The sequence below is a fragment of the Ostrea edulis genome, chromosome 7, assembly GCF_947568905.1.
Source record: "Ostrea edulis chromosome 7, xbOstEdul1.1, whole genome shotgun sequence".
Classification (NCBI taxonomy): domain Eukaryota; kingdom Metazoa; phylum Mollusca; class Bivalvia; order Ostreida; family Ostreidae; genus Ostrea; species Ostrea edulis.
In genome coordinates this window covers 86,636,099-86,663,598 of record NC_079170.1, presented here as the reverse complement: position 1 = coordinate 86,663,598, position 27,500 = coordinate 86,636,099, and the positions used below count along the sequence as shown (strand labels likewise).

The following is a 27,500-nucleotide window of genomic DNA, read 5'->3' as shown; positions in this document are numbered from 1 at the left end:
TCAATTTATGACCTTTAATAAACCCAAGTAACTGTTGATAGAGTATGTCCACAAAAAATAATAATAAGCATGTTACAATCACAGACACCTAAAATTTTAACAGTAAGTTGCATGTATTCATTTATAGGGAGGGGTGTGATATTGTTTTTTCAATCTATGGCATTATTTGTAACTTAAGGATAAAATTTCAGGTGCCTGTGTTACAGTTTTTAAAAAAAAATTCTTTCATTAGAGGACATTGAAGATATATATATATATATGCCCCTGCGGTTGAATTTAAAAAAAAACAAAATTAACTCTGTGAACCTGTAGATCAAAGTGTCAGACATCTTTAGAATGAATTGTATGAACAACAATGCTGCACATCAGCATACTTTTGTTGAAGTGCTAACACGCTTCGTAAAGCATGCTGGTATAAAACAGTAACAAGTAAAGTTCATGCCCTCATTTATTTTTGAAAATGAAATTATTATTTTTTGAAAATTAAAATTGCAGAGAAAATGATCAATTTCAGTTGATTTCTTGTGTTTCATTTTCAGGTATCTGACATGTCTTATGCCAATCCATTCCTCCAGAAGATGACACAAACTTTAAATTATGGAAGTTGCGAGCAAGAATTTTTCAAGGGAATGTCAGATGGAGAAGAAACATCAGTCAACAAGACAGTGTAAAATGATAAAGTATCTGTAATAGGTGCTTACCATATTCTGCCTATTGTGGATTCAGTGATGGTTTTTCAAACGAACTATGCTCATCAACCAAATGTCCTTAAAATTTGTGGAGTGCAGAGCCACTTTCAGGCGAGACAGTATTGTGGTTCATTTTAGTGGACATGATTTTAGACGAGATGTGCTTTGTGAAACTTGAAACATTGTTCATTCATCAAAGTGTAATGAGAACTGTTGTGGTCCATCATTCTATGCTTTAGTGAAGTAATGGAGATAATGTGAAGTACATGTGTAAATGCTCATATTCTGCACAACATATTTTTCAGTGACATTATTTCTTTGAGACCAAGCTCTGGACAGGTGATAGCCATTTATGTGTAGGACTTTATTTATTTTTCTGTGTATGCAATAGCAACTGCCACTTGCAGTAAACCCAAACAAAGTGGAGAAATAATTTGTTGAGTACAGAGATTACAATTTTTATTGTGTTATTTTGATGAGAAGATAGTATTAATAAGGTACAATGGTACATTGTATCTTATTGAAAAGCTTATTTAAGAGTTATCAGTAGAATTAGACTGCATGACAATTATTAGAATGGGAAACCTAGATGAAGTCAAAAGAAACTATACTGTATTTTACAGACTGTCCTGGAAATATCATGCAATAAATAATGTCTCCAGTGTTATTTAGAAGTATACTTCCTTATTATTTCATTATGCATGCAACTGATAAAGTTGTCTAAACTTAAAAGTTTGAAATCTTTACTGTGAAGTTGAGAAGCTAAATCTTGCATCATGTTTTCCACAAGTTAGAAGTTTTATATTTCAATTTAAAAATTAGTCAATTTTTATACAATGAAAATCACTGGGCAATTTTTTTAAGTCCAATTATAATACAAAATTAATACATATAAAATCAAAGATTTGGATTAAAAATGACTAAGTTAAAAAAAATACAATTATAATACAGTGAAAAATCACTGAAATTTTTTAAGTCCAATTATAATACAAAATTAATACATATAAATTCAAAGATTTGGATTAAAAATGACTAAGTTTTTAAAAAAATACAATTTTAATACAGTGAAAATAACTAAGTTTAATTTTGATACAAAAATAATATGCTTGAAAAAAAAACTAAGTCCCTAAAAATACAAAAATAATATATTGAAAATAATCTAAGTCCAAAATGATACAAAAATAATACCCTTTAAAAAATCAAAGTCAGAATTTAATATAAAAATGAGTTACCCATTTTTTTTGTGATACAAAAATAATATATTTTTTTTGTATTATTTCAAAAAAGTACAAAAATGACTGTATTAATAATATATTAAAAATATACTTTTATGTATTATTTTTCCATATGGGAATACATATGTGATAAAACACACCCAATTTGGTATACGCAGCAGGGTTAAGGTGTCCCAAGTAAAGTTAAAACAAACATCACAAAATGTACCTCGGTGCACTGCATACTATATATGACGTCACCATATAAAAGTACGTCACAACGTACAGGTCTATAATTGTATCGCGGGGAAAATGTCATATTTTCTCGCTATTTATTGCCGTTATCTAGTGTTCAAGCTGTATGTGTTTAAATCTCTTTGTCTGATGATCCCCCTCCCCTTTTCTTCGATAATATATGTCTCATATTTTTATATATAGTATGTGTACGAAAGACTGTAAAGTAATCTATACATCACTTTGTGACCTTGATATTGCCCCCTATGTGTATCGAAGTCATTTGGAAAAAAGAAAACCAACGCATGTACATATCGACTTGGTACAGGTGAAAGATGATGGTATTTTATTTCGATCAAGGTAACTATAGTTGCAGATTAAGGATTTTGATATGGAAGGTACAATATTTTGCCTCGTTTAGATACAATTTGGATGTGAATGTGGAAAATGCCCGACATTTGAGTTGAAATTATGGAAATTGCTATATTTGAGAGAATATTGTACTGATCCGTATCACTCTTTAAATTTACCATATCAATGTCAACATATCAAGCCCAAACTGCAAATGATTTGAGTGCATCTTTCACCTGTACCGAGGTGATAAATAATTAAAAGTCTAGCGGATAAAAATAGCTCTACGTCACTTGTATGACGACGTAATAGTTAAGCAAAGGATTTCCCCATGCGATACGGGTTGTTTGATTATGTATTGACAAACGATTTTTACTAAAAATATGCGACGCTTGAAAGAATTTTACTTTTATATGAATATGCTGTTATTACTTGTTATTTTACCCGGGACACCTAATAACCCCGCTGTGTACTTGTGCATTCTTTGTACATCCTTTTCTGCTATTCCTAAGTATGCATTTAGATTTTATACAGTGTCAGCAAATTAATACATAAATACTATATATACTAAGTTTGGCCCAACCCTGGGGTCAGAACCCCTTACTCCTGGGATCATCGAATTTACAATTTTGGCAGAGGACTATATAGGGCTGAAACGATACGTCCCCTTCACAATACGATACATATTGCAATTATACTTATGCCACAATTCTTTATTTTCAATATGATACAACTTACAGAAGAAACCAAAAACAACATCGAAGTATAAATTAATTATCAAGAATCAAAATCTTGATTTTAAAAGGAAAATGTTTTCAAAATGCCAAATGGTAAGATACCTGTAGTTTAAACTGATAAAGTTCATTAATTTATTTTCATCATGCAATCTCAAGGCAAACAACGTTCTGAACTTTAGTTGGCACTATTTTTCTCTCATGCACAGAAAAATAACAAGTACAGGCCGAGTCTTATGTATTTCACAGACACTGAACCAGTTTGTATTAAACATATCGAACCAAAAATCGAGGCAATGAATTGAACATTGAATTGAGCGTTCATATTGAACAGTATCGATACTTTGGTGAATCGTTTCAGCCCTAGAGGACTATACCTGCTCTTTCTAAATATCCATTTAGTTTCAATTTAGTATCAATAGCACTAAAGAAGATGTCATTTAAGTGTTTTACACATAAACACTATATATACTAAGTTTGGCCCAACCCTGGTGTCAGAGCTCCTAACCCGCAGATCATGAAATTGACAATTTTGGTAGATTGAGGCCTTCCTGCTCTACATCACTATGCATTTAGTTTTCTTTACACATGTGCGGTGCCATAGAAGATTTTTAGAAAATTGGTCAATTTTGCCCCACCCCTAAGGCCCCAGGGGTGCAGGAGTCCTGAAATTTATAATTTATGTCCCCCTTAATTGTCCCAAAGATGCTCCATACCAAATTCAAGAACAATTGGACGATGCATAAGATGGGAGACAACCAATACGCAACTTCCCAAGATATCCACTTGGGTGCATGGGTACAAGATGTATACATATATTATAGACTAGCTATGTCAATACAAATAAAAGTAATGAATGTGTAAATTTTGTTTATATCAGCCGTTGGTATACATTAAACTGACCATATCAAGAATAATATTTGTTTGAATTAGCTAGGCCATTAGATTAAATATGAAATTATTTTTTATTTCATCCTCTGTACGAGTGTTATTTTAATCAAAGAAAAATGGTGATTATCGATTTTTGTTTGAGCTAATTTATTATTAAATACCAATAAACTTAATAATATTGTGTTTCCCTGCAGATTGGGTGGTTGCATGATGTCTAATAATCGGCCTTAAGGCAATATAAGAAGGCAGCGATAAGCATAGTATGTTTTGCGTTTCACTGTGTGTAAAAGGTCCACAAAGAGAAAGAACTATTGGGCAACTCGGAAATTGCGTATTGCAATAGGTCACCTTAATTTACTCAAGTGACCTTAAAATAAAAATTGTTTCAAAAATTGTGAACCAGTCACTTTAAGGTTCAAATTATAACAAGGATGACACTTCATTCTGGGGTAGGTTAAAGCTATAAATATTGTACATGTATATCCATTCAGCATATCATTACAGCTCTAGGAAATAAGATTTAAAATGAAAAATTTGCATGTTTCAAGATTGATTTAAAAAAAAAAATCTTTTAAAACAGTTTTATTTCACCTAAAAATATTGAGTCTCTGTTAGAAACACATGCCTTAAATTGGTCCATGTATTGCAGTCCTTTTTTAAAGAGCAGAGTGCAACTTCAGTTTATCTAGAGATTGGTGTTAAATTAGTAAAAAATCAAAACTGAGTCAAAAAACTTTGCATTTTATCTCTCAGGAAGCTTTCTAATATTTCACTTTTGATTTTAAAAGCATATGTTTCTGATGATATCAACAAAGATAATTATTTCAACTATGTCAAGAAGCTAGCTATCTGAGAAACCAAATGCATGTGTACTAATATTTCTAAATTAGTTGGATTTTCATCCCCTTCCCGCTAATAAATATTAATTCATAATCATGATAATTCAACCAGAGACTTGAAAAGTGTGAAAATGAATTAACAGTTGAATCGTTAAAGTGCAAACTGTCACCAGTTCTAGCATATTTTCACATTTTCAAAAATCAAAACAGGCTAGCAAAGAGAAGGATGTAGACAATGCATGTCCATTTCTAACATGAATACGTTTCATACATCTGCCCACCTTAACTGAATTAAAAAGAGGCCCAAGGGCCACATTGCTCACCTGAGTCACTTGGCTCATATTTAAAGATTTTTCCTTTATATTTGCATGTCAAACTTTGATCCCCTATTGTGGCCCCATCCAACCCCAAGGGGGGGGGGGGGCATGATTTGAACAAACTTGAATTTGCATTATGTCAGGAAGCTTTCATGTAAATCTCAGCTTTTCTAGCTCAGTGGTTCTTAAGTATATATTTGCATGTAAAACTTTGATCCCCTATTGTGGCCCCATCCAACCCCTGGGGGCCATGATTGGAACAAACTTGAATTTACATTATGTCAGGAAGCTTTCATGAAAATTTCAGCTTTTCTGGCTCAGTGGTTCTGGAGAAGAAGATCTTTAAAGATTTATCCTATATATTTGTATGTAAAACTTTGGTCCCCTATTGTGGTCCCATCCAACCCCTGGGGACCATGATTTGAACAAACTTAAATCTGCACTATGTCAGGAAGCTTTCATGAAAATTTCAGCTCTTCTGGCCCCCTGGCTCTTGAGAAGATTTTTAAATGACCCCACCCTATTTTTGTGAATATCTCCCTTTTGAAATGGACATGCACGGCCCTTCATTTGCACAAACGTGAAAGCCCTTCACCCAAGGATGCTTTGTGGTAAGTTTGGTTGAAATTGGCCCAGTGGTTCTTAAGAAGAAGATGAAAATGTGAAAAGTTTACGACGCCACCGACGACAGATAACGAACAAATTTTTATTAGAAAAGCTCACTGGATCAAGCCTTCAGCTCAGGTGAGCTAAAAAAAGAGTATAGATCTAGGAATTTTGGCAATATGGTCTTTTAAGATTTTGGCGATCACTCTGACATCAGATTATGAATAAACATCCTTGGTACACTTATTTACAGTCTTTCTCGCTCAGTGCAGGGTTTGACATTTACTTTTTTTAGCACTCGACCAGTCGGGCTACTTCAAATGATTTTTGCTAGACCTGACCTTACATCCACCAGCCCCGACCAACTTTCCATAAACTGATAGTTTTTCCATATTTAAATGTACTTAATTCAAATGACACTCATTTAAAGTTTGCATGAACTAAAACGTACTTAATTGTCTCAAAAAAGAGCTTTAGTCTCATCATTCAATTTAGTGTTTTCATTTTCAAACACATTTTCTGTTTCTTTAAATTCTACCCGGTATGGAAATTCTCTAGTCCATATAAAATAAAATGACCTCAACCGTTTTTTTAATCTCTATTTCATAAGCCCTGCTTTGTTTCTTCCCAACCTTTTACTTTTTTTCTCTTGGGACATCTTTCCTTGAGAACAAGAAGTTGTATTAGAATATAGACATTCCCGCACATGTCAACACCGAAAAATGGCTGTTTACAACACAATTTATTAATTTGATAAATACTTTCTTATATTTGATTCAAATAAACTGGGTTTTTTAAACAAAATGAAAATGAATTCATCTAAAACATAACTTTGCACACATTAACATTGAGTAGATGTCATAAAACATCACTTCTAACTGCGACTGATTTATTAGAACTAAAAATAGAAATTGTGTCATCATGCAGTTCAAAATTGCTCGCAAAGTCTACAGTTGTTCTTTTTTAGTTAAGAATAAAATATCTTATGGTTTAAAGTAAAGTTTCTTGTTTATTTTTTCAACACGACCAGTCGGACTAGTAAATCGATTTAGTAGACTCAGTCGGTCGGACGTGCCTAAGTGTCAAACCCTGAAGTGTGTCGATTTGATATCCTGGTCTATATATCAACGTTATTATGGATGGTCAATGCAATTATCAACTTTCAGGGGAGGGGTAGAATGGGGGCAACCTCAGATTATAATATCTATTTAAAAAAAAGTCATATGAATTGATTGATTACTGATTATTATCTATATTGTAAAACTTTGATAATTAAAGAAAATGATGTAGAATATAATTTTACTGATTTTTGTTAAAATTCTAATACAATTTTGTGTAGTTTTTACAATCGAAGGATTTTTGCTTAGATCCCGGAAGGGGAAATATTCATTTGTTGTCAAAGGGGGAAAGGTACCCTTTACTGGTAGTAAAAGAACTTCAATCAATAAATCCCTGTATCTATTGAATGGTCTATAGAAATTTGAATTTCTTAATACATGCTGGAAAAGGCGCTATATAAAACCAATCATTATTATTATTATTATGTATCTAATATATGAAAGTAGAATTGAATCAAGACTGTTCTGGTCATTATAATCATCATAATTTTCATATATTTTCCCTGGATATGCTGTCTATTTCATGACTAAACTGTGAAAATAGTAATGATGCTGGAATGTTCATAAAAATGTTTGTTTCTTGGATCTAAATGTACTTTTTTCTAACAGTGTTGAAACATTTATCACATTCAAATCAATTTTTAAGTACCAGGTTAAAAAACTAACTAGAAAATATGAGAGATCAAGTCTTTTTTAAACTTAATTTTCACACTTGACAATTAAGTTGTGTTTGAACTCAAACAATTAAATCAAAATATCCATTACCAACAAGTTTAACAAATCAAACACACATCATCAGTTTATAATCATAAGAATTCATGGTATTGTTAATTTTAAAAACGCAAACCATACGTTATCATCATCAAAAATTCTTTTTATTCCCTTATTTCTATTATGATTTTAATTTTCGTTATTTAAATGTTTTTAACCTACATTCTGATAAACTTTGGATTCCCCAGGAGAATGTTCTGATCATGATCAACACCCCTGTTGCAATAGAAAAATTGCAAAGAATGTTTTCTATTTATAATTTAGATCTTGAAACAATCCCTAACATGTTCATCACTCATTCGTGTCCGTTGCCTGTTGGACTTTTTTCCTTTGTTCTCACAAGTTTTTATCATTTGTGAATTTTCCTTGGAAAAAGAAAAAATCATGGAACAGGGTTTCAAATTACTGCTCACCCACTCGCACTGGCGACTATACTTTGTTTGTGGGCACCCCAAATTTCCGTGGTGACCGTAATTGTCTGATCAACATTTTTTCTTTCCGACCGATCCGAGTCTTAATATAAAAAAAGTTTAATTTCTGGTTGAGATTTTGCCACTTTGCAAAACATTTCTGAGGTATCAAATTCCAAAATGTAATTAAACAAACCAGAAGAAGTTGAACTACGCAAGGGTTACTACAAACGAAAAGAAAGTGTCTGTTTTTACCGAAGTGGAAAGAAGGGGAGACTATGGCTCGATGACGGCGAAAAGGGGATGGCATGTGCTGTGTGTATATACAAAACATGACACGAAAGGTCCAATCCAGGGCTTGAAATTAACATATTCCCGTCAGTCTGTGACTGGTTAAAAGTCTGGCGGACTGACTGACATTTGTTTTAGTCAGTCCGATGGGACTGGTTAATTTTCTAAAGCATCATTTTGGAAATTATACTTATGAAATTTTATACACACAATTGGCATGCTTTGATATGTAGATATCAGACGAATCTGATTTGTAAATATAAATCCCACATTTAAGTGTTACAATATTGTCTGACTCAGAGGCATATTGAGTTAAATTTCATTATAATAACATTAACGAAATATGTTTAATTATTTCTGGAACACTCTGTTGGACTGGTAAATTTTTCTGCGGACTGGTTGAAAATATACCCCATCAGTCCGGCTGGGGGTTGCCTTGAGGCCCCCGGTGGGTCAAGGGCAAAGCCCTGGTGGGGGCCCAAGGGGCGAAGCAAAACTAGTATGCATCTATTTCTGATCACAATAATAATTTGATTAAAATGCTGTTCAATATTGAACAGGTTGGGAACACTTCCCCTGAAGCGAGATATTCTCACTAAAACGAGATTATCCCTCTCTAGCGAGAAAGTAAACATTACAATAAACAGGTGTTTTCGCGTATTTATTGAAAACAATGGCAAATCCTGTGCAATGCTGAATAAGTGCGACACAAACTCAACATGATGCGAATTGTTTCTATGAAATTGACAATATAGTCAATAGGGCTGGGATGATTCAGTGTTAGTTCGATTTGGTTCGGTTTCGATGCAGAGCATTACGATTCGGTTCATATTAGGTCAAATATATCTAATGAGAGCACAAAAATTAATAATTTTAATGAGTAGCATACTTGATTTAATTTTATTTAAGTTGTATATAATAACTATATTGTGATCATTTGTAAACATCATATCTATTTATAACGGCATTTTATAACGTTGAGAGAAAAAAGAAAACATTGACAGTCATGAGTCTATTAATTAGAATTTGTTATATTAATGTGCTGCATAATTTTTGGATTGTTAAACAAATCTACAGCCAATCTAAAATGTATAAGATATTGTTTTCATTGATATGTAAAAATTCATCAATTCTATCAATCGAGTCTGAAAATATCTCCTTTATTGATTTACTTCTCTCTCATATAAACTGTCAAAACATTTCATCTGTGTCATTATCTAAGGTGTTGATTTTACCCCTACACTGACAGAAATGCTATATGTCATGTAAAGATAAACTTTAATGATCTTACGGACCATATTCTGTTGGTATACGAGTAGTGATAATGCTAAATATCAATACGGTAGTGATTTAAATCTCTGTTGCATAAAAATCCACGTTTTGCACATCACTTGGACGCCATTCTTGTTGTTTTGGTGTATGTAAAATCTAAACTGATCCGAACCAAAACCCAGAATTTGTAATCGGTGCATCAAATCGAATGGTATGAATCGCGGTGCACCGAAATTTTTGGTGCACCACACAGCCCTTATAGTCAAGAAATTGCATATCAAAGTTGCTACGTAAGAGGGAAGCAGTCTGAAATCCAATACACATCATGTTTTTGTTTTGATTAATATATTTGCAGATGTATCGCACATTTTACCACTTTTTCTTCTTTTCACGTGAAACACGAAGAGATGTACTCCACAGGTGTTTTTCTTGGTTTTATGGGATTTATTTAATCTCGCTAGAGAGGGATAATCGCGTTTTAGCGAGAATATCTCGCTGTAGGGGAAGTGTTCCCAACCTGTAGAATAGGGTTGTTGTGATGATAGGAGATTCAGGGAAATAATTCTGCTAGCGTGGACAATTAGATGTCTGAGGCCAAGTCACAAATGTTTAAAAATAATTCTTTAAAATTGATGTTTTGTACTGCTTCCATTTAGTTGTCTTAATATACCAAAAAGACTCATTAAATATTCATGGGACTCATCAACTTTTTGTGGGACGCAAGCTGCTCAAGCTCGTCTTCAAGAATTTCTAGTGACAACCCTGATAATCGCGTTTTAGCAAGAATATCTCGCTATAGGGGATGTGTTCCCAACCTGTCAAACATGACATGATTTCATGAATAACATAAAAAAAAAATTATATCATGCCAATATTGAACCTACTTAGTGACAAAGACTGTTAGGGCTTAAAATGACAAACTTACAATAGCCATAAAATAACAATTACGTTTATAATACCCTGTTAGGCCTGCTTACACTGCACTATACTAGACTACTACTCACGGCCCGGCTAGCTTTCCCCAGTCGTCGTCGAAGGTATATCATGTGCAGCCCCGTTATCAATAATGCACATCTAATGAAAGTTTCAAGTTAATGCTGCTAAAACTAAATATGACACACATAAATATACTAGTGGTCAATAAAGTACACCTACCACCGTTTTATTACAAGTTCCAAACTGATCAAAGCTAGTGGACATCATGGTCTTCCGTCATCTGGTTCTCCTAACTGAAGACCAGTTTACAATTCGAGAGTAAGCTAATCAACGCTACGTGCAGTCACAGACGATTTGAATAATACGTTCCTAACGCGGTTGTCCAAATCGACAGCATAAATATAGACATGATATGAAATGGTAATTATAAACCAATCCGATTACCTAATTCATAAACATATGTGAAGACAGAATGAAAGAAATTTATGATATGATATATCGGACCTGGTTTTAGACATCACGGATGAAAGCTGATGTAAACATCTAAGAACAGTCGAATTTAATTTTTTACTGATAAAGCCTATAATATGCCTAATTAATGGTATCATTATCATAAACACCCTTTACTGAAATTTATCACTTAAAAAACAAAACAAAAAACAAAAACACCTTGAATTATTTATTTTGTATTTAGCATGAATCACCCCCCCCCCCCCCACCTCTCTCTCTCTCTCTCGTTTTTGATTCAAAACTCAGTCCAATAGGATTTTCACATCAATGAATTACTTTTCATGCGAGTGGCCTTTGAATTTTCATGAATTAATGGCCAAGGTATATTTAATAAACAGAACTAGAAAGGTGAAGATAAGGAACAGTGATCAATTATTAAAAACTCGAATTGGGGATAGTATTGCTTGATATAAATTTAATATGATCACCAAAATTTATTACACAAATTTCCTCTGTAAATGTTCCAAGTTCTATCCATATTTTAATTACTATTATGAAAAGAATGATAGGATTTTTTTGTCTCTGTCATTATTTATTCTGCATGTACTATTACACTTGAAATTAATTAATAAGGTCAATGATTAGAATTTTAAAAATACGTTTGGAAAAGTGTGGTTTATTTTCCCCATTACATCCAATGATTTAAAATGAAAAAAAAAAGATTAAGTGTTTGTGACAATATTTTTGGTTCGAATTTCCTCTCAAATCAAATAATATTTATTTATTTAAAGTCGGACATTACCATAAATCTACCGTTATTTTTTTTTCTAGAATGGTAAAGAATTAAATATTATCACCAAATGTCATTTATTAGCCTACATGGTTATTTTGTGTGTTTAGAACAACATTACACTCTACACCGTAAGACAAGTTTGATCACATCATGAAGTCAATGTAAATAAAAACGTGGGAGTAACGATACAGTCGTTCATATCATCGTTCAAAGGAGGGTTATAGATATGTAGATATCAATATGTATTATGTGTATTTATCATTTCCATCCACAGTGTACATAAGTACCACGCCTTTTCCTTTTCGCTGTCCGGTTAGTTTAACGAGCTGATTGATAAAATTATCATTAAACGGCTTGTTTAAATGTATAAATTTTACTTCAAACATTTTACATTATCTTTTCATTAATAATAACAACGTTAAATGAAGCTGTGAATACTTACATATCGGCTCGAAGGTTTTCCATCATTTCCGCCATATGAATGCGCGCGCATACGGGCGAGTCGGGAATATGCATGTGTGTTAATGGCAGACAGATAAAACTGTGTGACTGTCTAACACACAATGACATTTTACCTACCATCAGAGGACTTTTACCAAATTTCACCAAATGATTGGTATGGACATTTTATGATAATCCCGACAATTTTCTTCCGAGGACGCGAAAAAAGTCCTCGCAAGAAATTTACGTCCTCGGACTATTGGTGTTTTTTCACATCATGGTCCTCGGGAGATGGGTAAAATCAACACACACACACACACACACACACACACACACACACACACACACACACGTGCATAATGCCGAAACTCACTACACAAGACTTTACACCTGAAAATCACTACACTATGTTCTAGTTATGCTAACCAGAATATAAATTCATTTTTACGTAATGAAGGACATCTGTATGTTGTTCTGATACTTGAAATATAGAAAAGCCGTCTCTAAAAATATTGAATTTACACCGGATACCTACGACACGGTGTCACATGACTCATGTAAACACACACGGGAAACTCACTACAGAGTGTTTAAACGTGATATATTACCCGAAAGTCACCAGATTTAGTCTGGCGATTGATTGAGAGCACAGGAAACTCAAGTATTTCAACCATTAAAAAAAAAAAAACCAACCCAACATTTTTTACTTTACAGCGAACAGGCCTATTCCGGATACTAAAGTAAAGGGGTTGGCGGCTTTACTTTGGTATGCGGAATAGTCCTGTTCGCTATAATTTACATGTGTTTATTGAAATATCCCAGTCTTTTATGTAATATTATCCGGAAAGTTGGTACCTTTAAAAGAACTCCTTTTATATCAGACGATATGACTTCTCGGCCAGTGCATGAGGTTGTGTTTAGCAATGAATATTTTCATATTTCAATGACTTCATACCCGAAGGAGAGCCTCGGTTTGAAGTGAACAGTGTAACCTATCTATTTGATCATAAGTTAATTAAAGGAATTTGATGTTCTACCAAGGAGTGGATGCAAGGGTTGGAGGACGTGTACCAATCCTCAGAGGCAATGGGTTTGAATAGTCCGACGTTATGCCTTCAGTGCGTCCATGGCTAAGCCCTGGTGGGGCATGGGATGAGACACCTGGTGTTGTAGCGTATACCACCTTCAGTAGGTTCATCCTCCGGAAACTCTGCTTTATACCTTGCCATTTAGTAATTACTTTCAGAGAATTTATGATAATGGAGTATCCAGATGGATATTTACGTCCTAGGTTCAAAATTTAAAACGTTTCTATTACCATTTTATTAATCGTCTATCATTGTATGAAAGTCCTTTTAAATTGAGATTAAACTAAAAAAAAATTACGTGTTTGGTATAAAAGTAAGAAAAAACTCCTATTTTTTCCCCCGACATAAATTTTGAAAAAGGTTCATTTATCATTCGACAATATAGAGCCTTTCATCGAATCACGAATACTGGTTCAAATTCCGTTTTTAACATTTTCTATGTCACAGTATAAGTTGGATTTTATAATATGTCCTATGTTACACAATAATATCAAATAAAAATAAGGTCTGATGAAAAGATGAAGAGTGGATATTGAAAATGTACATATACAGTAAATGTATTCGTCTGATCATGCATTGTGTCTTTGTACAGAGTACAAGAGTAGCTTTTCCCCCAAGCTATTTACCCCCCCCCCCCCCCGAAATTCTGGATATAAAGCAGCTCTACCAAATCCACCGGAAACCTGGCTAACTATCAGTATTACCCCTAAATAAATTTGGCTATATAGCAAAATGCATCTTATTAAAAAATTATCCTTCATAAGCGCAATGAGCATTCAATTCAGTAGTTGAACGACTGCCAAAAGAATTTACCCCTTTAATCAATATATATCAAAGATATTAATGAAATTGCAACCAACCACGTATGTGTATTGTAGGGAAGTTTCACTACAGGGGTTAGGGGATATAGCCACCCCTCAAAGGGGGTGACTCACTAAATGCCATAGCCAGTCTTCCGATGGAAATCCAGACCAAACACGAAGGAGGGAGGCTCACTATTGATAAGTGTAAGTGGGGGATCTAACTATATTGCCAAAATCCTCCGGGGGGAGGGTTTTTTATTATATATAGCCAATTTTCCGGGGGGGGGGGGTTCTCGTTATATAACACCGGTAATTAATATTAAGCAGATCTAAACAAGGTGTTCAGTGTATGAATACCCAAATCAACGTAAACTCAAATAATTCAAGACATCTTTAAACATTTGAAAATATCAATTCATTTGATGCGCGCAACAATTCAATTGAAGATCTCTTCAAATAATTAATATCTACTATTCTAATTTCTCGTGCGCATTGATTGAATTGTTTATATTGCTCTGATACTTAAAATATAGAAAATCCGTCTTTAACAAAATTGAATTTTCACCTGATACCTACGACACGATGTCACATGTGAACACACACCGGAAACTCACTACAGAGTGTATAAACTTGATATAATACATGAAAGTCACTACATTTAGTCTGGGGGTTGATTGAAGGAATTAACAGGGAACTCAAGTGTTTCAACCATTTATCAAAAAACAACTTTTTGGGGCAATTTATATAAATATCAGAGAGAGAGAGAGAGAGAGAGAGAGAGAGAGAGAGAGAGAGAGAGATGCTGACTAGTGTTTTGTCAGTTGAACTAAAATATACTCTTCTGTAACAGTAATTAATGTTTAAAAGATTTGAAAAAGGTTTTCAGTCTAAGAAGCTAAATTCAAGATAAGTTTAATTATTTGAAGATATCACCAATTCATTTGATGCTTGCAACAATTCAATGAAACATGTTAAGATAATTACTAAAATGTACAATTTTGAATTATTGCGCCATTGATTGAATTCTTTATAGCATTGAATACTTTGATGATTTGATTAGCGCTATAGTTGAATTGTTGTTCTCTTCAAATGAATTACTGATATCAACAATTGAATTGATACCCTCCACAATTTAATTAAAAAGAGCTTTAATTCAATTACTGCGCGCTTCAATTCAATAATTGCGGGTAATAATTTAATTATTGCTCTATTCAATTGAATTGATATTTATTCAATTGATGCATGCAATACTTCTTCTAGATACAACAACTATCTGATTAGATCTGTCTTGAATTCATTATGTTAATCGAAGTGTTTCTCTCTATATAAGAGTTGATGTGCTCATTAAAATTTCTTGTACAAAAATCGTTGTAAATAATTAAGATATTTTCAATTGAATTAAAGAGATTGTTAAATCAATTATACGGAGCTCAAAATCACATGCCGCGCATCAACTCAAGTATTGCATTCATCAGTTAAATAAATGTGCGCAGCTAACCCATTATTGCTCTCATGCAAGGTGAAGATAACGAACAATGATCAATCTCATAACTCCTACAAGCAATACAAAATAGATAGTTGGGCAAACACGGACCCCTGGACACACCAGAGGTGGGATCAGGTCGAATCAGGTGCCTAGGAGGAATAAGCATCCCCTGTTGACCGGTCACACCCGCCGTGAGCTATCATACATTGAATTGATGGACAGGGCGCATTATTTAATATATGGGCGCAATAATTGATGTGAACACCTAATCAATTGATGAGAACAATGATTGATTTGATGCGAACATCAATTGATTATTACGGGTAATAATTGAACTGATCTTTTTATTTGAGTTTTTGTTAATTTGGCGTTCCTTATTAGTCACACTTGTAATATAACCAATGTTGCATTCAAAGGCGTCTGTATCCTGGATGTCCTTTATGTCGAAATACGACCCCAAAGGCCATTTAAAGGTGACCATACAGGAAATATTCCTGGTTATATGACAGTGCACTACAGTGCTTTGAAGATCTTTTTTTTTAAATATCTGAATACAGACACTTCTCAAGTCACAGGAAGAACCTGTACCAAGGACTTTTTAAAATACTGTATGTCGCAGCATCCATCATGTATCTGATCGTTCAGAGTTCAGGGTTTTTCTTTCGTACAACTCTTTCAGCAATCTATCAAGAGATACTGAATTTATAAGACTCTATTAAATTGTCTTGATTTTTCATTAGTATTTGGGAAGACACTGAGTAAAAATACTTCTAATCCAATTTGTCACTTGTGAAGTCCAAACCTAATGAAAACTACACCAATTTTAAGACCTCTTTGAAGCAAAGTACAATCAACTGCAAAATATAGGTGTACATATTTATTTCATAAGCATACAAAGCTGATTAATTTAGCTCAGAAAACCTCATATGATGTAAATAAAGCTACCTACTCTTTTGTCTTAACACAGCAGACACTTAATGTTCATTCATATTTGAAATTTGAGTTAGCTATCAAAACTTGAAATATCTATTGAATATAAATGAAAACAAGTTACAGGTAAAAGTGTGGTACTATTAATTACATTATAAGTACATTAGTGTTAAACTGCAGTTAGTTTTAGTTAAATACTGTTATATTATCTTAGTATATTCATTCAGTCTTTCAATCGCACATGAATATAAGGCCTTGGAATACCATTAAACCTTTTGTTCAATTCAAGATATAGATGGAGAATTATTTCATATGTACTGCTGTTCATTATATATTTATCAATTTTGAATGAACCAATGTATGGTGTACAGTGAATGACAAATGCTGATAATACATCTTGTATATAAAACTAGTATCAAAACCATTTACAAGAAAGATTTAAGAAACATATATGCCCTCCATATTACAATATTGAAAATGATCATTTAGAGTGTCTGTAGCAAAAGTGAAAATTGAGGGTTACAATGTATCTATTAGTCAGAGGCAACTCTAAAGGTACTGAGCAGACATTTTCAAATAACCAGTTATTTAAGTCCTGACCTTTGACCTTGAGAGTTTAAAACCAATGGGGGCCATCTATTCTTTAGGCTGCATCAGACTACCAAGTTTGATGTTTGTCAAACAAGGGTTCTCAAGATATTGAATGGACAAAATCTGATGTCCAGAGTAGTTTGACCATTGACCTTAAAATGAATACTAGATATCTACACTTATGATGTGTTAGTGTACCAAGTTTGATGTCTGTCAAGAAATGCAAACTCAAGATATTGTGTAGACAATACCTATGTCCGTAATATTTTTCCCATTGACCTTGTGACTTCAAAATCAAAAGGAATCATCTACTCCTTAGGTAGAACCAGTGTACCTGATTTGATATTTGTCAAGCAAAGAGTCCTCAAGATATTGAGCAGACAATATCTTGTCATGTCCAGTTTGACCCTTGACCTTGTGACTTCAAAATGAATAGGGGACATTATGGGACATATACTTCTTAAAAGAAACCATCTACTTCTTAAAAGAATCCAGAATACCGAGTTTGATGTCTGTCAGGAAAGCGTTCTCAAGATATTGAACAGACAATATCTTACTATGTCCAGTTTGACCCTTGACCCTGTGACCCGTAAATTAATATGAGTCATTCACTATCTAGGGGCAATCATTGTACCAAGTTTGGAAACAGTCAAGCAAAAGAATTCATTAGATATTGAGCAGACAAGATTTACTCTACAGACCAAATTAGTCATGTAAAACAATATCTACGTCCCCTCTCTTTCAAATGAAGGGGGCATAAAAATTGGATTAACTCTTTGTAACACCTCTGCCAGGAAGTAATATTTTAACAGCAAACTTTCCACGACACCATGTTAAACTGGACAGTGATTTCTCCTTCCAAATGGATTTTAGACAGTCAACCTGATCGAGCCGGAGTTTTTCCTAGTTTGATGAAAGTCTCAAATTGTCTTTACAAAGTTGCCTTTTCTGCAGAGGTCCAAGTGTGGCACTGAACATTGGCTGTAATAAAGAATGGACTGTACATATCAGTTTCTTGAAAGATTGTCCAACTCATTTTCTCTGTGTTTTTCCATAACTAAAAGTAAATCAATAATATATATATTTTTTAAATTTCTATCCTAAACCTTTAGTAAACTACCAATAGATATTTAATATAAAATAAGAATATTGGTAAAACTGATGTATGCTCCCCAAAATACATCTCATCTGAATGAACTATTTCAAATAACAAATGATTCACACAATGCTCAATAAATGTTGATATATTGTTGGAATGAAGGTTTCTTTATCATATATAAGGTATATGTTGAGTGATGTTGACCTTTACAAAATGACCTTGAGTGACCTTTGTCTGAAAGCCATTTGCCTATTACCTATTTGCACGATTTATGATCCATACTTGTTTAAAAACTAATGAAATAAGGCACTTTTCCTTATATATAAGGTGTATATTCTGAGTGAGCCTGACCTTTCCAAAATGAAATGGTCCAAAAGTCTGGTCATGAGTAACCTTTGAGTAGAGTAACAGAAATTAAAATATGACTGTCCAAAATCCCAGCATTAAATTGATGCAGCCTAAAGAACATTTGACTTTGGAGTCATGTCACCATGACCCTCTACAAACAACCTGGGCATAGGTTTATGACATACTTCTTGGCTATAAGCAGCCTCTGTGTCAAGTATGATTTTTCCATGCACCTCTAACTTAGAATATTAAAATTTCTAAGACTTCATAATTTGAAACTCCTAAACTGTGCCCCTAAACTTGTCTGAATGACTTGTGTTCAGGGTCATGACATTTCTTTGATCATATTTTAATTAATCTTGTATAATTTTCTAAAGTTATTTCAGAATAAAATTACATTATAGAGAAGAATTTTGCATTGCACACCCAGAAACCTTGACCTTGTCCAAATGAGTATTATCTGATGCTGGTTGTTGCACATTCTTTGAACACAAGCAACCTCTGCACCTAGTATATTATTCTCCTGTTTATCTCATCTTGCAATTTATGGCAAAGACAAACAAGATGTGTTTGTGAAACACAAATGTCCCCGATAATGGCCAATTCTGAATATGGCCAAGGTCACAAGGACAAATATCTTGGTACCAGTAGAAACATCTTGTCACAAGAAATGCTCATGTACAACATGAAAGCTCTAATATTTACCATTTAGAAGTTATGACCAATGTCAATTTTTTTTCAAAAAGTAGGTCAAATGTCAAGGTCAAAAGGTTTAGTACCCACGGAAAGGTCTTGTCATAAGGAATACTCATGTGAAATATCAAAGCTCTAGCTCTTACTGTTCAAAGGTTATTAACAAGGTTAAAGTTTCAGACAGAATGACAGACAGGACAAAAACAATATGCCCCCCCTCCCGATCTTTGATCTAGGGGGCATAAAAATTACATATTTCTTATATCTGTAATTTTGTCCAAATGACCCTCTGCTAAAGTCAGAACATACCATTACCCTTAAGTTAAAGCAAACAAGCCTCAAAATTTTTCTAATTTCAAAGAAACAACAAAATTATCTTAATAAGGAAATTTTGTCCAATCATTATGAAAACCCTAGGTACAGATCTTTATATGTCTTTATGATTTGAGAGAGTGTACATATTTTAAGAAAAATCCATTAGCTAGTCTCCTAAAATGAGTACAGCCAAAATTATGCCTACAGAGAAATCGACAGACAGACCAACAGACAGACATGCCGATTCTAATATACCCTCCTAAACTTCATTTGCTTGGGAATAACAAAATATAATACAAATTATGACATACAAATACCACGCTTTTTTCTTCCCGACTTCCTAGATGAGCTAGGGTGTCTCAGTATCTGCATTCCCTCTGAATAGTCTACAACATTGAAGAGATAAAGCTTTAAATTGTTTGTACTGCTGTAAGTTACTATTAACAAAATGTAAATGAACTTTAAATATGTAATATACATATCGCGTTTTCCAAACACATAAACAAGTTACTGCCACCCTGTGTATGTGGGGACTGGCAAGTGTTGATGTCTCTATTTGAGTGAAATCCAATAACAAGAATATTAGTAATTACTTCCCCAAACTGCATCTAACCAATGAAGTTGAACTACTTCATGTAACAAATACCTTGCACAATGATAAATAACTTTTGAAATAAAGGTTCTTTTCTATATAAGGTACATGTTGAGTGACCTTGATCTTTCCAAAATAATCTTTAGTGACCTTCATTTGAAAATTATTAAGTTGCCTATTAAACTTATCTGTGTAATATATGGTCAATACCTGTTCAAAAACTCTTTCCTTGTTAAATATAGCCTTATTTTATTACCTAGCATTATGTCTTCACGCCGCACAACACAGTACACATTAACATTATTTCACATTAGGAAATACTGGTCCAATCATTTTAGATATTGAATGTTTTTAAATCTTTTTTTTTAAAAATGCATTCATTATTTCTAAGTTACATTTTAATTTCTGAGGTGTAGGGTGGTGAGTAGGAATGTTATTTTTTAAATCATCACAATTAAATCATATCAAGATTGTGAAATTAAATTCAACATGCTTTAAACCAAATTTCAATGTGTTTATTGAGAGACAAAAGATTTTTGAAATCCAAATATAAACTTTGAATATTTTAGAAAGAGATAACAATGTTAAAAAGTTCTTGGATATCAACACGGTTGGTTAGTACAGGCTACTCAAAAGAATTGATCACTTTGTATTGACATTGAAACTCACTACGGTTTTCTGTATTGACAATGAAACTCACTATATGTGTGATAAATCTGTACTGGCATTGAAACTCACTACATGTGTGTGATAAATCTGTTTTGACATTGAAACTCAATATCTGTGTGATAAATCTGTATTGACATTGAAACTCAATATGCAAAATGTATGTGTGTGATAAATCTTTATTGACATTGAAATTCACTACATATGCGTGTGATAAATCTGTATTGACATTGAAACTCACTACATGTGTGTGGTAAATCTGTACTGGCATTGAAACTCACTACACACATGTGATAAATGCGTACTGGCAGTGAAACTCGTTACATGTATGAAATGTGTGCTGGCACTGAAACTCACTGCATGTGTGTGATAAATATATATTGACATAAAACTCACTGCATGTATCAGATGTGTTCTAACATTGAAACTTGCTACATGTGTGATAAATGCATCTGTATATTGGCATGATATCTAGGACGATGCTTTGCCGCGAGTCTTAAGCAGCGAATCTTGTTCCAGTGGTGGAATTTCCCTATCCCACATGAGCAAATAATAAAGTGTTAAATTATTAAAATTTCTCACATTTTATCAGTTCAGTACTTTAATTCAAGAGCTTTGAGGAAATTCAAAATTATAGAAATCCTTCTTTGAATATATGCAAAAATTCATTACACAGTATGAAGATCTCAGCATACCTGAAAATGGTTTACAATATAAGTGTAAAGTACAAAACCCAAGGTTGTCCATAAAAAGCTATGCATATATATATCAAATTTTGAAATTTGAAGAAAACAATTAATACCAAATATTTTTCTTTATCGTGTAATGTAAATCAGAAGATATATGACATACATATGTACATCACAAGCAAAGGTATGTCTTAGCAGTGTAAGACAGAAAAATCTTGTATGGCTGTCTCACATGGGTTGAGTTGGTCTCACACTAGTGGTTATGTGAGAAAGATGTATGTTGCCTTATACTGGCATGATACTCACTTATTGGGAGTTCAATGAATATATAATCAATTGAAATAGAGTCTGTATATTGACGAAGCAAACAATTTCATATTGAATAGGGCTGGGACGATTCAGGGTTAGCTCGATTCGGTTCGGTTTCGATTCAGAACAGCACGGTTCGGTTATTTTCGATTCGGTTCATTTTAGGTCCAATTTATCTAAATGACAGCACACAAATGTACACTTTTAATGAGTACCATATTTAATTTGATTTTATTCAAGTTATATAACTATATGTCGTCATTTGTAAACATCATATCTATTTATAATGGCATTTTATAGCTTTAATAGAAAAAAAGAAAACATTGACAGTCTATTAAAATTTGTTATATTAATATATGTGCTGCAAAAGTTTTGCATTATCAAACAAATCTATAGTGAATCTAAAATGTATATAATATTGCTTTCATCGATATGTAACAATTCAACAATTCTACTATTGAGAGTCTTTGAAAATCTCTCCTTTATTGATTTACTTCTCTCATATGAACTGTCAAATCTGTGTCATTTCCTACGGTGTTGATTTCACTCCACCACTGACAGAAATGCTATTTGTCGTGTAAAAATATATTGCAATGATCTTACGGACCATATTCTATTGGTATCTGAGTGGTGAAAATGCTAACTCTCAACACAGTGATGATTTAAATCTCTGTTGCATAAAACCCCCACATGTTTTGCACATCACTGAGACACTCGGACGCCATAATTGCTGTTTTGGTGTATGTAAAATCTAAACCGAACCGAAATCCGGAATTTGCAATTGGTGCATCGAATCGAATGGTATGAATCGCGATGCACCGAAATTTTCAGTGCACCGCATAGCCCTAACTGTCGAAAACAAAAATATGGCAGAACATGTTATTTTCATTCTTGCCACTTTTATATTTCGCAAATTCTATGGTCGTTATAACGATCTAGTTCGTCAATACAACCTCGCATTGGGTCAAATGCCGTCTGACGTGTTTCATACCGATTGCTAAGCCGTTCTTGGCACACTGATTTTGACTGTGGATAACTCCGTTTACCTGATCAGGATATGGGGTTCACGGCGGGTGTGACCGGTCGACAGGGGATGTTTACTCCTCCTAGGCACCTGATCCCACCTCTGGTGTGTCCAGGGGTCCGTGTTTGCCCAACTATCTATTTCGTATTGCTTGTAGGAGTTATGAGATTGATCACTGTTCGTTATCTTCACCTTGCATTCAAATCATCCAAATCCTTCACATAATTCACAAAGATCCCATAAAAGCATGAACATGATACATGCATGCAAACTATACAAACGGTGAAGCTGTTATGCATGAATTCTCATATTTTCAGTTGATGTTAATTTGTTAATCACCTCATATACCCTGACAAACTAGACAGTGATTCCTTATATTTTCCCGCGTTTCGTTAGTAATAGCGGGAAAATGTTGTATTGATGGTACAGTATATTGTACAGGTAGAATGGAATGATCCATTATTAGCAAATAGAATGCGAGTTAGAAAAACAGGTTTTCGAGCTGCAATTCAGGTATTCACTTCTAACCGCCGTTCGTCACGAGATAAACGAAACTTAATGGATAATTAAATATTATGTTTTCATCCATGCAATGCAAAGGTTAAACATTTACAAATAAGTTGTGAGGTCCATTCACAAACCCCTGCATCCAGCGGCACTTGGCAACGGACACAGGTTTTCTAGAGTTTTTTGCGATTTTCATCGTTTTATTTCTAGATTTTTCCTGGCCGGCCCTGATGCTATATAGAGGGGATTTCAGGTATATTTAAAAGTATTGTTATTTATGTATTGCTCATATTCTGTATATGGAGTTGGAAGGTTATCTTAATTTTTGTATATGGGAAAACGCCTTGTTTTTCTGCGAAATGTGTATTTAGAATACAATAAATTAAGGGCGTCCAGCAATCACGGCTGGCTGTCAGGCAATGTATGTTAGTGTTATGTTTTTGGTGTTAAAATGTGGTAAAGTTAATACTTATATTTATGTTCCCAGAACTTAGGGTATACTCTGCATGTTCTCAATAACTATACAAGAGATCCGTATGCAATCTTTTTAAGATGATTGTACGTACATGTATATCATTTGGATGTGCAGAACGATAGTCTTTTAGTCTGAATGTGCATGCATTGGATTTTGGTACACTAACTTGGGAATCAGTCTAACTTTTTTGTTTTTCTTTGAGATTGTTTAATATTCATATGGTAGGCATTTATTAAGACCCTTAACTGATCTGCATGTTCAAAATGACCAATCTGCACATGCATGCATTTCATTTTGATTGGATTTAATACTAAAATGTCTGCACTTTCTTATGTTTCTTATGAATAAAGTGAATGAGTTAATAATTACAGCATAGTAGATAGTATGTGTATCTATAGATTGGTGTAATACAAAAATGCTAACACTCAGTATATGCATATCCTATCTTTTGAAGGTTCTATATTTTTGCTATATTTCAAGGACCATAATGTTTATGTTTTTCATTAAATTCTTCTGAAGTTGAGAATTTTAGTATGTCTTGGCACTACTTACAAATTGGTATGGTTAAAATTATTAGCCAGCATGTGCATGCACAATTGTGCTAAATTTTGATTAGACAATTTCAAAATATCCACAACTTTCTTATATATGATGCAAACATGAAATTCAAACTAATTATGCTAATCATATGTACATGATACAAATACCTGTTGGATGACATTAACGGAATTACAGATTGACATATGCACATAAACGTGCATTGCTTTCTTTCATTTTTTGGTACTGAAATGACCACAACTTTCTTATTAAAGGGTAAATTAAAATGATTTTTTGCTGTTGATTTACAATATGAATGCCTACACATGCACACGTCAAACATTTAATTCTGATTAGCTGCATACGTAATATTTAGATAACTGGTAAACCTTTTATGAATGAGAAAAATGGAATTATATTGGCATATCCCAGGTACATACTACAAAAACTTAGAACGTAAGCTATGATTAGTTGTGCAGAAGCACTGACATAATTTCTTAAATGGGTAGATGTTTGCTTAAACTACTCTCACACATCCTAACTGAAAAGCAACTTGAACTGCCAATGCAACTCTGTCTTCAATTTTGAGTGATTGATGAAAAGTTCCTGTGGTTTTAAAAACGATAGAAAATGCATTGTTCCTTCTAATATATTGTTGGTGCGAACAGATATTCTAAGTATTTTTTACAAACTATGGTCTTTCTCTGATCGATTGAGAGGGGTCGTAAAATCTGATGTCAGTAAAATAAAGGAGACATAATAGAAATTTGAAGGAGTGATTATTGGGATAATAGATCCCCCCCCCTTGAGTAAATATAGAAGAGAGAGGGTTAATTTTTGATGAACCACTGTGATGAAATCTCCAAATGTTTTAGATATATATATATATATATATATATATATATATACAACAATATAAGATAAACAACTTTGTATTCAATATTTGTATTCACCTGAGGATGGATGTTAAAATCCAGAAAGCGCTAGCGATTTGAATATATTTTGGAACTGCATATATTCCTGCTTTTTTATTTAATTATTTTGACTGTGTGATATCAACTCTTTCTATTTGGATTTTATATATATATATATATATATAGAGAGAGAGAGAGAGAGAGAGAGAGAGAGAGAGAGAGAGAGAGAGAGAGAGAGAGAATTAGATACACACTAACAGTCTTCAAGGTTCAAGCCACATAATGCTGTAAATTGTAGGAGGAGGACCTCTGGATAGTGATCAAAGTACATGCTGCATAGATGTTCCCTATGACCCCCACCAATAATATGTTGCCTGATAATTCATTTAAAAATGTTTAAGGAAAGAAATCCCAATCTTGTTTTTGATATTGCACTTTCTTTTCATTTATTTTGATAAAAGGGTTGCTTAGTTTATTAAATTCCTGGAAAAAAAAAAAGCAATCGGTTGAAAAAAGCTGGTTAAATTTCGAAATGGAGCCTAGTAGGAAAAGAATACAGTGCCTAAAATTTCTTGTAGTTAAGAAGTTAATTTCAATCTCATGGTGACATTTCAAAACAATAAACCATGGATGATTTATATGAATAATTTGTCACATACTTCACTCCAAGGAGGTTAGGTTCTTCATAATGATATCCCAGCCATTTCCTCTCTTCTTTCTATGTCTCTATTGGCATTCTGAGACACATAGTTTTTGGGTGGTTTTCCACTCCTATTACAAGCTTCCTTATACAGCACCTGGGTAGCCACTTTCAGAATCATTTACATGGTTCCCTGCATGTTTCATCTGTATCTCATAATCTGTTGCGTGAACTATGAAAAAGATACTTGACATTAAAATCAAAGCAATCTAGTGAAAAATTAGCTTGCATATACACATGCATTTATTTTATTTTTCAATCTAACATTGCATGGTGACACATATAATTAACATAGCATGAAAATATTTCCTAAACATGAATTATTAAAGTACAAATACATGTATGCATGTTTAAGAACTAAGTTTAATTTTTGAAAGTATTTAAGGCATGAACTGGTGCGCTTTACGCCAGCATACTTCATGAAGAGTGTTGGTGCTTCATGAAAGGTATGCTGCATGTTTATGCCCTCATGTAAATAAACATCATGATTTGAATTTTTAACAGATTATGAACACTCAACTTAATATATTTAGTGGTACCCGAGACTACTATACATCAATGTAAGCTTAAATATTTCTTGTATGTGTTGCTCTAGCTATTTCTACTGAATAGAAGTAGAATAGTATTCTTACTAGGCCTACTATATTCATGAACCTTTAATTTATGCCAATAGAATTCGAATACTGGACAACTCGCCCCCAAGACAACTCGCCCTCTCTTAGGACAACTCGCCCTCTCTTAGGACAAGTCGCCCCCTTCTCTTGAGACAACTCGCCCCCAATATTATATATAAATATATTATCACATTTTATTTTTATTTTGTGTGTGTTATTTACACTTTTAACCCTATAAATATATGTCTTTTTTTTCATACTTTAACACGAATGGTAAATTCTTATAGAATTATACACATATTTAATTATTGCATTTCAGAAAAATTATATTTACTGATCTTCAGTGGATCTAGCTGCATGCACAAATGTGGATGGGGTTGGAGAGAAGAAAGAGGGGGGGGGGCTTCATTTTGGGACACATTACTTTATTTTTCATTCTATTCATATTGATGGTTGACACTTGAACCGCACATACTTTAAATGTCCTTGTCCCATTTCATTTCAACACCCTTTATTTGGAAATTTCTTTCAACGCCTATAAATCAACATATTATATAAAGTTGTTTATAGCCATGGCGTAAAGTCTACCATCAGATAAATTCACCCAAAATTTTTGCAGCTGGTCGATGTTGGAATAAAATGAAATCTAAACAATTTCTTAAAATAAGGTAAACAATATTTCCCCAAGAACTTGTTTAAACGCGCTTGACCACACCTTCCTTATTAAGGAGAAAGAGGTTGGAGCTATCCACCGGTTACCAGT

General features: G+C 33.4%; 1 protein-coding gene and 1 long non-coding RNA gene across 3 annotated transcripts in view; both read left to right on the top strand.

The window, feature by feature from the left end:
- Positions 1-1,356, top strand: part of LOC125676093 (uncharacterized) — a 2,022-nt gene extending 666 nt beyond the window's left edge. For both annotated transcript variants that reach the window (XR_008796416.1, XR_007370766.2), the window contains exon 3: positions 540-1,356. This is a non-coding gene — a long non-coding RNA (uncharacterized LOC125676093). The remainder of the gene's footprint in view (positions 1-539) is intronic.
- Positions 1-27,500, top strand: part of LOC125653396 (uncharacterized) — a 157,990-nt gene that overhangs the window by 127,690 nt on the left and 2,800 nt on the right. The window lies entirely within an intron of this gene.